Consider the following 13,293-nt stretch of genomic DNA (forward strand, 5'->3'; position numbering starts at 1 on the left):
TTTTGACCACATTAGGTCCTCTTTTCCCCATATATTCAGCCATGAGCTCTCCCTACATACCTTCCTCTCCCAACCACGATGTGGACTCTCTATTGCGACGCTCATTTCAGCCATTTTTGAGCATCGAGAGTCACTTATGAACTCCACTCACACCACGTGACATGTTCATTTGGTCCCATAGGTCATATTTGACCTCCCAGGACGATAATAGAACTATCTATCTATCTATCTCTCTCTCTCTCTCTCTAGGTCTCGGCAATGCGAGAAGCGAGGGCAAGAGGGATTGCAAATAAGCAAGAGAGGGTTCTCTATCCCTCTCTCTCTCTCTCTCTCTCTCTCTCTCTCTCTCTCTCTCTCTCTCTCTCTCTCTCTCTCTACGACTGTGGAGAGCAAGCTCGAGGCTTGAAGCCGGTGAAGCACTCGGCAAGGGAAAGGATGCTTGGCTTGAAGCCAGTGAAGCACTCGGCAAGGAAAGGATGCTTGGCTTGAAGCCGGTGAAGCACTTGGCAAGGGAAAAGATGCTTGGCTTGAAGCCGGTGAAGCACTCAGCAAGGGAAAGGATGCTTGACAAGAGCAGGTAAGGCAGATCTCGGCAAGGGAAAGAGTGAAGTTTGGCAAGAGCAGATAAGCAGATTTCGGCAAGGGAAAGATAAGGCGAGTGAAGTTTCGCAAGAGCAGATGTCGGAGCTCGGCAAGCATTCAGGGAGTCTGGGGTTAAGTGGCAAAATAAGGGAGCGGTAAGGTAACCAGGAGAGAGGAAAACATCGCTCTACCATAATTGGGAATTACAAGGACATCAAGCAAGGAATTTTACCAGATATGTATGTCCTAATCAGCTTCAAATGGCTCTAATGGCAGGCATAAGTGAGAAATTTACAGTCGTGATCTAATTTGAGAGCATTAAACTCTCCTAACACCATCAGTGCCATTAACGGCAAATATTTGTAATCGAATTTCACTTCGGCTAATCATTAGCAGCTTAGAACATTCCGGTTGTCAATTTTTAAGCATTTAAGGTGTTTTCAGAGTCTTTTGCTTTGTGTCTTGGACCTACTCTCTCTCGCACCTCCCACAACCAGAGGCCCGGCGCCTGCTGCCCGGCTCACGTTTCGAACACATATCCCTCGAAAACGCGCTGCAGACGCAAAGTCAGAGGTTGTGGTTTTATCACCAACGCATAAAAAGCGCTTGTATTTGATGAGCTTGTTGCACGCAATGTTGTCTCCAGTGGAGGGCAACTTCATCGCATCAAATTCTTGTCATTGACCTCGGCGATGGAGCTCGACAAGGCATGTGCTCAAGCAACACGACAAAGGAGGGGTCAATTTTGATAGACGTGATTGGGAGGAGGCTCAAGGTGACGGAGGTGGAGGCAGAGGCAAGGGTCATATTCTCTTTGTGTGCGGCACTTGCACGAGCAACGAGAATCGTGAGGGCGAGGCGAAGGGGATGACGTGGAATTGTAGAGAGTGAGAGGAGGGGAGATAGAACATCTATAAGGGTATCTGGTTAGTTGGGGGGTTTTAAATTAATATGAGTCAGTAAGTAGGTGGGAAGTATTCCATCTTGGGCACTTCTAGATTTCCCTGCCATGCATCTCGATAGTCATTACTTGCATCGACATCCCTAGGAGTTGCACGACACTAAGTGACACCTATATTTAACTAGTACGGCGGACGCCTTTGGCCTCTCTCTCCCCCCCTCTCTCCCTCTTTATCGCGTGCAAAGGGCTTGTTTTTGTTTTGGACTTTAGCCTTCAGGTCGCAGATTGCGACACGTGTAAAGGGCTCCCCCCCTCTGCCATATTATGTTAGTAGATGCTGGGGAGGAGTAATGGGATAGACGGTCGGGATTGAGGGGTGAAATCTCGAGACCTTGGCTAGCAAGAAAAACGAGGTGCACTAAACTTGGCTAGTGAGAAAAACGAGGCGTGTCGCGGAGATTTGAACCCGTACCCTCGCAATCCAGGTTTAGGTTCACATAGGCTAACCAACTTACATGTGCGCACATTGTGTATTCACAACTGCTTTTTATATTGTAAAATGACATGCATTGCTCAGGTTGTTCAGTGTCCAAGTTTAGTTTTTAATTTGAGACCTATGGCTGCGATCTCCCCGGCCTTCTTGCGTGGACCTCTCCGCCCTTGATCCCCCGTCCCTCTTAAATATAGGTGTTACTTAGTGCTGAGGCTAGGAGCTTCTTGACCGCGGCAATGCGTGGATCACATGCTCATACGAGAGAAATGGAGAACAAGAAAAAGGGGACGCTCTTCGCCCTTGATCTCCCCCCCCCCCCCCCCTCCCAAACCCAACCCTCTTAAATATATCGGTGTTACTTAGTGCTGAGGCCCAGTGCTCGAAAAAAACCTAGGTTGAGTGTAATCCCACCTACAAATTTTGAAATTTACCTCTAAATTTTATTTTTGAAGGTGTGAAAACCTACAAAATTTTAAAAAAATTAGTGTAATTTGGTGTAAAAACCTTCAAATTTTGTCACTTTAGCTCTGTTGTTTCACATATGTAGGTTTGCCAAGTTTTTGGAAAAAAGTTCTTTTCGAGCACTGCTGAGTTCTTGACCAAAAGTTCTTTTCGAGCACTGCTGAGGTCACATGCTCGTACGAGAGAAATGGAGAACAAAGAAAAAGGGGACGCTGCTGACCAAAAGTCATAGGCCTAGGCTAAATTTGAACAAACTTTTTCAATCGAGAGAGAGAGAGATGGGACGAGGGTGCATAGTGGTGGTGGTGGTGGCGCTACTGTCTCTGCTCGTGCAGGGCATGGAAGGGACTACATGGAAGGTGGGCGACAGCAAGGGCTGGCAACTCAGCGTGGACTACCTGCAATGGACTCAGGGCAAGGTGTTTGAGGTGGGCGATTTTCTCTGTAAGTCCCGGCTCCCTTTTCTTTGCAAACCCTAATAGTCGTACAATCCTCTGCATCCTAGTTTCCTCCATATCCAGGAGCTTGAAACACTGAAGAACACCTTCTCTTTGCAGTATTCACATACAACAAGAGCACGGAAAACGTGTGGAGGTGTCTGCAGCCGACTATGCGTCATGCACGACCATAGGTCCCATAGCAACATACTCTGATGGCAACACTACTGTACTTTTGGAGAATTATACTACACGCTTCTTCATCAGTGGCATTCCAGGCCATTGCCTGGCCAGCATGACACTACAGATCCATGTGGGAAGCCCTTCTCCCACACCTTCGCCTTCGCCTTCGCCGCCCTCGCCCGAGCCGACGTCTTCACCATTCTCGCCAGTGACAATCGATTCTCCCTCCGTTTCCCCTCCCTCGCCTCAGCAACAAGGGAGTTCACCCCCTCCTGCTTTACCTAGCTCTGCCCGTCAGAGTTTGAATTGGCAACGCCTTGCAGCACTTATGGCTACTTGTCTTGGTGCTACCCTCGTCATATAACACTGTTCATGTGGGTTTGACCTCTTATACACAGTACATTGATTGGTGCATTGGGGTGCAAAACACATTCAGCCATACTTGTACTTTCATGTAAGAAGTCCCCTGACTAATTACATCCCATTGAGCTTCCTTGGCAAGGGAATGACTGTGATTGATAACTCCTTAGGGCCATGTACTAGTTTCAAATACGAAGAATATCAATGTTTGAAGTTTTTGCATCTGGCATCACCACTGTCCTTGGCTGCGAACATATCTAAATTGGCTCACCTCATATCTTGGTTAGCTTAGCTTTACATCAATGTGATATGATATTACTCTCTGTGTAATGCGAAGAGGTGCAGCCATAATGTGACTTGGCGCAAGGACATGTAAAAGAGGATGAGAATCAATATAAAGACGTTCTTCTGCAAAGTTGTGAGCAAGGCCATATCTCAGGCAGCTCCCTTTGTCGCCTGCGCTTGGCAGTTGTTTTCCTGCCATCATTGTTGCCATCTGCTGCTCTGTTGCATGTTTTTTGGCAACTGTTTTCACCAGCATCGGTGCACTCTGCTGGTGCCCATCTTGCCTGGCGTACACCCTCTTCGCTCGGTCTTCTTTGCTCCTTGGTGACTTGTTTGTTGCTTGTCCTTCAATTGACTCTACCTGTGGTGTTTTGCTTGGTGAAACGTCACCTATGCAATGTGTGTGGTTGCATGATTGCTTGTTTTTGTTTTTTTCTTTTCCCCTGTATTTGGGGTGACTCTTGATTTACAGGCTTGGATGGGGTAGTCCAGGTTGTTGTTTGAGATATCTCTCTCCCCTTCCGGTCTTGCTCTCCGCGGATGAAGATTATGCAAGGCTTGCTTTCTGCTGATTGAAGATTGTTGGGTTGGAAATTTCTATGTAAATTTTCATGTTGCTTCTCTCTTTCTGTTTCTCAGGTGCCAAGATCTTCAATATGGGCTAGTTTTTCGGTGAGGATGGTGGTCTAGCATCTGTGGTGTGAGTTTGTACGATGATTTCTTGATAGCAGTGCACCGCTTGGGGCTGCATATGGTCTCGGGCAGATTTGTGTGGTCCTTTCATGGTCATAACATGGACTTAGCAACATTTGTGTGGTCCCATCTATTCTATATACTAAACGACAGTGAGCTCCTTCAAAATACAGAGAGCTCACCATCTGACCCATGTTCAACCGAGTTTTGAGAATTTTGAATCCCCCCTCATTTGCTGCCCACATCCATCTCTGAGAGAGAGAGAGAGAGAGAGAGAGATGTCGAGCGCACATGGTGCGTTCGGAGGGCAATCAGCACCATGGACGCCCTCACATCGGTTGTCTCTTTGCGCTAAGTTTTCCGCAGACAGCCTGGAGTGAAGTCTTCTTGGTGTTTCGATGAGCTCTACATTGCCTTGCTCGCAGCTTTTGCAAGCAACGGATGGCCCTTTCGCTTCTCTTCCCGCACGGTTTAGGCGGTTCCATGAATGAGAATTAAGGGGGGATTCATTCTGATACAGGCGTTGGTGGAGCCTTTTGTAGGAAGACGGGTGTGGTGGGCAGAGTATGCATTTTTACGGCGCATTCGCACGCTGCTGTTGCAGCGTTTAGAGTGGAGCAAGCCTTTTTGGCTGCTGCGCATGAAAGCTCTTACAGCTGAGCTCGAGCTTTCGTCTTCTTCAAGAAAGTTCAAAGCCTTGGTCTTTTTCAAAATGCTCAAAGAGAGTCAAGAAAATTCAAAGCCTTGGTCTTCTTCAAAATGCTCAAAGAGAGAGATCCCCAAAAACTGACGATGATTACAAATGCCCCTTTGAAGGTCTTTATATAGGTACTAGCTTATGGGTTGTATAAGATATAAGACCTTTGGTTTTTCAATTGTCTGACCTTTGGTTTTTCATTTATCTGATCTTTGGCTTTTCAATTGTCCGACTTTTTTTCTTTTTAATTATCCAATCCCTTTGGTTTATAGAAAGAAGGGCGCCCCACTTTTAGGTTGATTTGTGACATTTCTCATGTCGAGAAATTAGTAATCCTCCCTTGACTACATCTGCAAAATAGAACAAGGGTAACACAACAATATTTCTCAATTAATCAATCAATCATGTGCATGCATCAATGGTACAAACCACATGGTATGCACATGTATCTGCATCAAACAAGTCTGAGCATATTTATCCAGTTCAATTTCAAACTCTCAAATGCTTCATATGCACTAGAATCAATCAGTTTTCTATCTAGCCAATCTCATCCTCATTATAATTTTTGATATCTTATAGTAACAATATTACCAATTAGCCATCACATTTAGATATGATTGATCTCTTACGGATGTCATGATGCACTAAAACCACATATACAATTTATCTCATTTAAATTGAAACTTTTGATGCACTAGATTTAAAATAACTAATCACCACATCCAAATTCTAACTAGAACTTCATAGATGTCTCTAATACCACTAAGACCTTTTTGTACGTTAAGGACATATGGTGAATCACAATAGTAGACACTCTAACTTGAAGAGAGAGAGAGAGAGAAGAGAGAGAGAGAGAGAGAGAGAAACCAAATACAAGAGACACAAAAAGGCGTAGTTCCTTCCCTAGGAGCGTTGGTCCTTAAGACGAGGGTCCCCGAAGGGTATTTCTTTTGTATTACAAAATATGGTCACTACAAGAAGTTGGCACAAGTGCTTAAGGCCTTCTTGAAAATCACAAGTGCTCAAGCCTTTGTTGTCTTCAAGGAAGTTAAAAGCCTTGGACGTCTTCACAAATTCTCAAAGAGAGAGAACGCATAAAAATTGATGATAATTACAAATTCCTCCAAGAGGTCTTTATATGAGTACTAGCCTAACCTTTTGGGTGTCCTTGAATTTTGGCTTTTCAACTGTCCGATCTTGGACTTTTTAATTATCCAATCCTTTGGATTATAAAAAGAAAGACACCCCACTTTTAGGGTTGATTTGTGACAGTATTCAATTCGTGGTTTGTGGGTGAAGGTGACGCTAAGACCCAAGATTATGAGTCAGTGTGTGGAGGGAAGAACATGGCACAAAAAAAGAAACGAAAAGGTAAGTTAGGTCCACCGAATAATTTGGTCAAGGGTACTTTTTGGCTTTCAGTTTTGAGTTGTACCTTGAAGTGTTTGGATTATGAGCAATATCTGTGTCAAAAGTTACCAATGAATCAGTAGGTTTGAATCTAGTGCAATGCGGACTACACAAGAGGGGAGCCACTCCACTCCTTTGTCACATATTTCCTAGATTGAATAGTGTTACTAATTTCTCATTGAGATTTTAGGGATACTGACAGGCTGACAGTATTTTGCGGAATGACTTTATGAAAATATGTATATTGAATTGGAAATTTCCTTGATTGAATTGATGACTCTCTTTTATGTGCGTTGGTTAGATATTGGGGCGCTTGCCATCATGGAAAGCAACCCCCATCCGGTTCTCATTCACCCCCAATCGGCCAAAATCGGTTGACCTACATTGCAACCCACACGGCATTGACTGCGGCACCTAGATGTTGGGAGGCAGCGTCTCTACCACTGAGTTTCACACACGCTCATGCCTTCACAATGCGAGCAGCTTTATATAACTTAAATTAATACACTGGTCCCCCCCATAAACTGCGTGACCGACTGTGTCAGTCACCTCCACCTACACGAGGGCGAGCACCTCGATACTTAACCATTGCCCTTTTTCATGTGTGTATTAATAGAGACATGTAGAGAAAGATGAAATGTCTATAGCCTTTTGTTTGATGAATGATTTGAACTTAGTGCATTTAGACATCTGTTAGAGATGAGTGAGATCTGGATGTGATTGCTAAGTGAATGTGAAATGAATGAGATTCTAGTGCATCGAGATTTCTATCTAGATGAGATGATCGGATATTGTTGTGAGTGAGTGCATTAAAAGTGTTGGAAGGATGAGATAGCTCCACAATGATCTAGGTTCATCAAGAGTTTTGGACGAGATTAGATTGCTAGATTGAATGATTGAAACACAATGTTCAGTGTAAACTAAGTGTGTGATATGTGAACTACATGCCTTGTGAATGTATTGTCTTGTGGGTATTGTTTGCTTAAAAAGTGAACAGAAAGGGTATGAATCTAATAGTAACAACGAGATTTAGTAGAATAAGACATCTGTAGAAAGATTAGCACTGATTGCTAAATATGGGAGCTATATAACTCTAAATGGTCACGCACATGAGGTCTTTGAAATTTCACAGAATCACCCATAGGTGAGAAGCGAGGATCAACAGGATGCCAATTGAGAGAGAGAGAGAGAGAGAGAGAGAGAGAGAGAGAGAGAGAGAGACGGCAATGCCCGACGTTAGACCTTTTGTTAGTGTAAAACTTTTTTTATAAGTAATGGGTCTTTTTGTAATTTTGGTTGTATCTTGATTTATTGTGTAGAACTTCTTTTCGTCTTGATTTTGGTTTGTTTGAGTGTTATGTCTTTTATTTTTTATTTTGTCTTGATTTATCTATTTGTTGTTTTTTGCTTTTGATTGTGTGTGTGTGTGTGTGTGTGTGTGTGTGTGTGTTTGGTTGTTGTTGTGAGAAAGTTATAAATCTAACTTCGTAGATTGCATGTTTTTAATAAATAATGTTTTTCTTTTAAAAATCTTAAAAAATAAAAATAACATCTTAATTTGGGTCCCTTGGATCAAGGTTTCTTGTGTGGTATCATGAAATATCTCTTGTGAGAGGAGAGGTTGAGTAGTGATTCTAGCAAGGGATCACGGACACTCGATTGCATGCTATTGTCGATGATCTTTTGAGTGTAGCAAGCAGCCTTATTTAAGGACCTCACTGCTTGGCAACAACCCTGCTATACAAATGAGGGGTGTGGCTCGATGAAATTTCTTTGGATTTATTTGTCCTCCACATTCATCATATCGAGCCAATATCATCTGCAGCTTCTCATGGTGTTCAACCCTACTGCTGTAGACACAGAAGTCGTCCATAAAAGCTTTAACACAACTACCAATGAATGGTTCCACATGGAAGAGGATATGGGTTCTTCTTAGTGGTTGAATTTAAGGGTTTAAAATCTACACAAATCCTCCACTTCCCATCCTTCTTTGGGCTGAGTACTACTGGACTGTCAACAAGCCATGCAACACAGGGAGAATAGTGAGATGGTTCATCATTCTTCTCAAATTTGATTTCACTGTGGTTGTAAATTTGCCAAGGATTGTTTCAGGAGAATCACCTAAAGGGGTTAACGATGATCTACCAGATACCTATTTGTTCTTCGTAGAAATGATACCTAGATGGTCGGAAAACATTGTGTCATTAATGACAATAGCTCAAGTGGATTCACAAATATCACTTCCTATCACAATTGGATTAATCGAGCAATCGACTATGTATCAATTACTAGCTGAAAGGCTATACAAAAGAAATTGGGACGGGATATTGCTTTTAAGCATTAATCCTGAAGAAAAAGAACAATACCTAAGTCAAGCACGTGTTACCATAGTAGGAATTCACTTTGCAGAAGACCAAACTATGGAAAGAATCTTGAGACTTGGAGTATTTTGGCCAACTATGAGGAGAGACGTTCAATCTTTTGTAAAAGATTGCCCTCAATGTCAAAAATAGACACCCATTCCTCATGTAACATTGTTTTAAATGTCACCTGTTCCTAAGTGGAGTAATTATCTGGCTACTTACTTATTGAGCCGAACATTTCCTAAGGATATGAGTAAAGGCCGTCAAAGAGCAATTGAAACTAAAGCAAGAGACTATGCTCTTATAGGGAACCAATTGTATCGGAGAGGTAAAGATCAATATTTGCGTCTTTGTGCAAATGAAAACAAGCACATGCTGGATTAGCTGGAGGTCACTTTTCTAGTGAGACCACCACAAGAGCAACCTTGATGGTAGGCATATGGTGGCCATCACTTTTTGCAGATGCTAAAGAATATGTTCGAAGGTGTGATGCTTGTCAATGAGCAAAAATTCCAACATGCATAGATAGCATGTCCTTAAGACCAATGATGGGGGCTAGAGCTTTCGCAAAATGGGGTATCGATTTTGTTGGCCCAATACAACCACCTGCTTATAGAATCCAAGCTCAATATATCATTGTAGCTACATACTATTTGAGCAAGTGGGCCGAGGCTAAAGCAACTCAAAAGAATGATGCCAGAACAATTGCTGCATTCTTATATGAGTATGTATTCACGAGATATGGACTGCCAATAGAGATTATCAGTGATCGGGGAACTCATTTCCTCCTCAATGAGGTAATAGAGTATTTGCTTAATGAGTTTATGGTCATCCATAACAAGTCAGCTCCCTATCACCCATAATAAAATGGACAAGCTGAGCATACGAATAAAATTCTTAGCTCGGTGCTGACTAAAGTGGTTAGTTTAAGAAGGTCAGGCTGGGAAATGAATCTCCATGCAGCTCTATGGGCTTATCGAATTTCATTCAAAACAGCTTTAAATGCCACACCCTTTAACCTTGCTTATGGTCTTGATGCCATACTACCAATAGAATTTCTATTGCCGACATTAAGGGTAGCACAGAATCTTGAGTGGACTGGACATGAATTGTCAAAAAGACTCGAAGATTTGGAAAAGCTAGACGAGCAAAGGCTAACTGATGTAGCTCATATCTGTGCACAAAAGCGAAAACAAAAATAGTTTTTTGATTCCCACTAATCACAAAAATCTTCAAGAAAGGGGACTTAGTTCTAGTCTATTCCCTTAAGCAACACATTCCAAGTTTAAGAAAAAGGGAAACGGACCGTTTATCATTGAAGATGTATCTCTAAGTGGAGCAATAAAATTGTCCACCCTAGATGGTGAACCAATGGCTAATTGGATTAGTGGATGTCGTTTAAAAAAATACAATTTGCCACTAACCAATGATTTGCTAGAAAGAATGCATGCAACCAGGCAAAGAAAACAACAGTAGGTTATTGAGGAAGCCCAAGAGGAAGCTAGGCTTCGGGTACTCAAGCAGAAAGCTACTCTCAAGAATCAACAGATACCGATTCCCATCAACACTTTGGAAATAGATGATCGGCAATGGGAATTACCTAAAGACGCAGTTTCAACAGATGATGATTGGTTAGACAGAATGGTCTGCGCATCAAAGTACAACTCAACAATCATAGCACCAATGATTTGGTCGACACAGGAGCTAGAGTAAATGCAGTCAGTTATTCCATATACAAGAAGGCCACAAGTCAAGCATTGACAGCAGGAATAGCGACAATCAAAGGATGCAACAACAACCCAACTCCAACATTGGGAGTAGTCAACTTGAACGTGATAGTACATGGATGTTGATGTCCCCATCAGTTGTATGCTTACCAGATAAACACATGAATGAGACGATGATTCTTGGAACTCCCTGGATGCGAACATACAAAGCAGTACTAGATTGGGATACGAATCACCTAAAGCTATCACCTAAAGGAGGGAAACTCATTGTTCCAATTGCACCAAGCAAGGAGGAATGGAAAACAAGTAATCAACAGACCAAACCACGAAGTAGTTGATCTTCTCAATCCCCTCGACAATCAAATGCTACATGTAGCATGCAAGGAGTCAGGCAAAATTGGGGTACCAAAAGTACAGCTTAAGAATAAACCAATTCAGATCTGGGTGCCTAAAACTTCAACGACAAACAAAAGAAGGTTCTAAGGCTTAACACACAGAGGCGAGCATCTCCGAGCAAGGAACCTAACATGGAAATGGTTTGGAAGAAAAAGGAGCACTTATCTTATCCACAAACCGTAAAACCAATCAAGCAATGGCAAGTTAAGTCTCAAAAGACTCCAACACACCAGGCAAACACCAAGCCGACCAAGCTACCAATGGCGAGAAAAAGATCAACAATAGTCAAAAGTGCTACAACAGCTCAAACAATAGTGTGCTAAAGCATCCTGATGGTACAATCAAACAGAGGGCACACAAGCTACAAGATTTTCCAAAGAGAAAACTTGTAGCTTGTGTGCCCCTTGTTTGATTACCATCAGGAGCTTTAGCACACTGATATTGGTTTGAGCTGTTTAGTAGCACTTTTGACTATTGTTGATCTTTTTCTCGCCATTGGTAGCTTGGTCGGCTTGGTGTTTGCCTGGTGTGTGGAGTCTTTTGAGACTTAACTTGCCATTGCTTGATTGGTTTTACGGTTTGTGGATAAGATAAGTGCTCCTTTTTCTTCCAAACCTTTTCCATGTTAGGTTCCTTGCTCGGAGATGCTCGCCTCTGTGTGTTAAGCCTTAGAACCTTCTTTTGTTTGTCGTTGAAGTTTTAGGCACCCAGATCTGAATTGGTTTATTCTTAAGCTGTACTTTTGGTACCCAAATTTGCCTGACTCCTTGCATGCTACATGTAGCATTTGATTGTCGAGGGATTGAGAAGATCAACTACTTCGTGGTTTGGTCTGTTGATTACTTGTTTTCCATTCCTCCTTGCTTGGTGCAATTGGAACAATGAGTTTCCCTCCTTTAGGTGATAGCTTTAGGTGATTCGTATCCCAATCTAGTACTGCTTTGTATGTTCGCATCCAGGAGTTCCAAGAATCATCGTCTCATTCATGTGTTTATCTGGTAAGCATACAAACTGATGAGGACATCAACATCCATGTACTATCACGTTCAAGTTGACTACTCCCAATGTTGGAGTTGGGTTGTTGTTGCATCCTTTGATTGTCGCTATTCCTGCTGTCAATGCTTGACTTGTGGCTTCTTGTATATGGAATAACTGACTGCATTTACTCTAGCTCCTGTGTCGACCAAATCATTGGTGCTATGATTGTTGAGTTGTACTTTGATGCGCAGACCATTCTGTCTAACCAATCATCATCTGTTGAAACTGCGTCTTTAGGTAATTCCCATTGCCGATCATCTATTCCAAAGTGTTGATGGGAATCGGTATCTGTTGATTCTTGAGAGTAGCTTTCTGCTTGAGTACCCGAAGCCTAGCTTCCTCTTGGGCTTCCTCAATAACCTACTGTTGTTTTCTTTGCCTGGTTGCATGCATTCTTTCTAGCAAATCATTGGTTAGTGGCAAATGTATTTTTTTTAAACGACATCCACTAATCCATTTAGCCATTGGTTCACCATCTAGGGTGGACAATTTTATTGCTCCACTTAGAGATACATCTTCAATGATAAACGGTCCGTTTCCCTTTTTTCTTAAACTTGGGAATGTGTTGCTTAAGGGAATAGACTAGAACTAAGTCCCCTTTCTTGAAGATTTTTGTGATTAAGTGGGAATCAAAAAACTATTTTTGTTTTCGCTTTTGTGCACAGATATGAGCTACATCAGTTAGCCTTTGCTCGTCTAGCTTTTCCAAATCTTCGAGTCTTTTTGACAATTCATGTCCAGTCCACTCAAGATTCTGTGCTACCCTTAATGTCGGCAATAGAAATTCTATTGGTAGTATGGCATCAAGACCATAAGCAAGGTTAAAGGGTGTGGCATTTAAAGCTGTTTTTGAATGAAATTCGATAAGCCCATAGAGCTGCATGGAGATTCATTTCCCAGCCTGACCTTCTTAAACTAACCCCTTTAGTCAGCACCGAGCTAAGAATTTTATTCGTATGCTCAGCTTGTCCATTTTTTATGGGTGATAGGGAGCTGACTTGTTATGGATGACCATAAACTCATTAAGCAAATACTCTATTACCTCATTGAGGAAATGAGTTCCCCGATCACTGATAATCTCTATTGGCAGTCCATATCTCGTGAATACATACTCATATAAGAATGCAGCAATTGTTCTGGCATCATTCTTTTGAGTTGCTTTAGCCTCGGCCCACTTGCTCAAATAGTATGTAGCTACAATGATATATTGAGCTTGGATTCTATAGCAGGTGGTTGTATTGGGCCAACAAAATCGATACCCCATTT

The 13,293-nt window shown here is 42.3% G+C and overlaps 1 pseudogene across 1 annotated transcript; it reads left to right on the plus strand.

The window, feature by feature from the left end:
• The first annotated feature begins 2,670 nt into the window (after positions 1-2,670).
• Positions 2,671-3,621, plus strand: LOC147456897 (chemocyanin-like; annotated as a pseudogene). The gene is made up of 2 exons (XR_015188275.1): positions 2,671-2,882; positions 2,996-3,621. The product of XR_015188275.1 is annotated as a chemocyanin-like (transcript).
• The last annotated feature ends 9,672 nt before the right edge of the window (positions 3,622-13,293 follow it).

The sequence above is a fragment of the Adiantum capillus-veneris genome, chromosome 5, assembly GCF_014529385.1.
Source record: "Adiantum capillus-veneris isolate H3 chromosome 5, ASM1452938v2, whole genome shotgun sequence".
NCBI lineage: Eukaryota > Viridiplantae > Streptophyta > Polypodiopsida > Polypodiales > Pteridaceae > Adiantum > Adiantum capillus-veneris.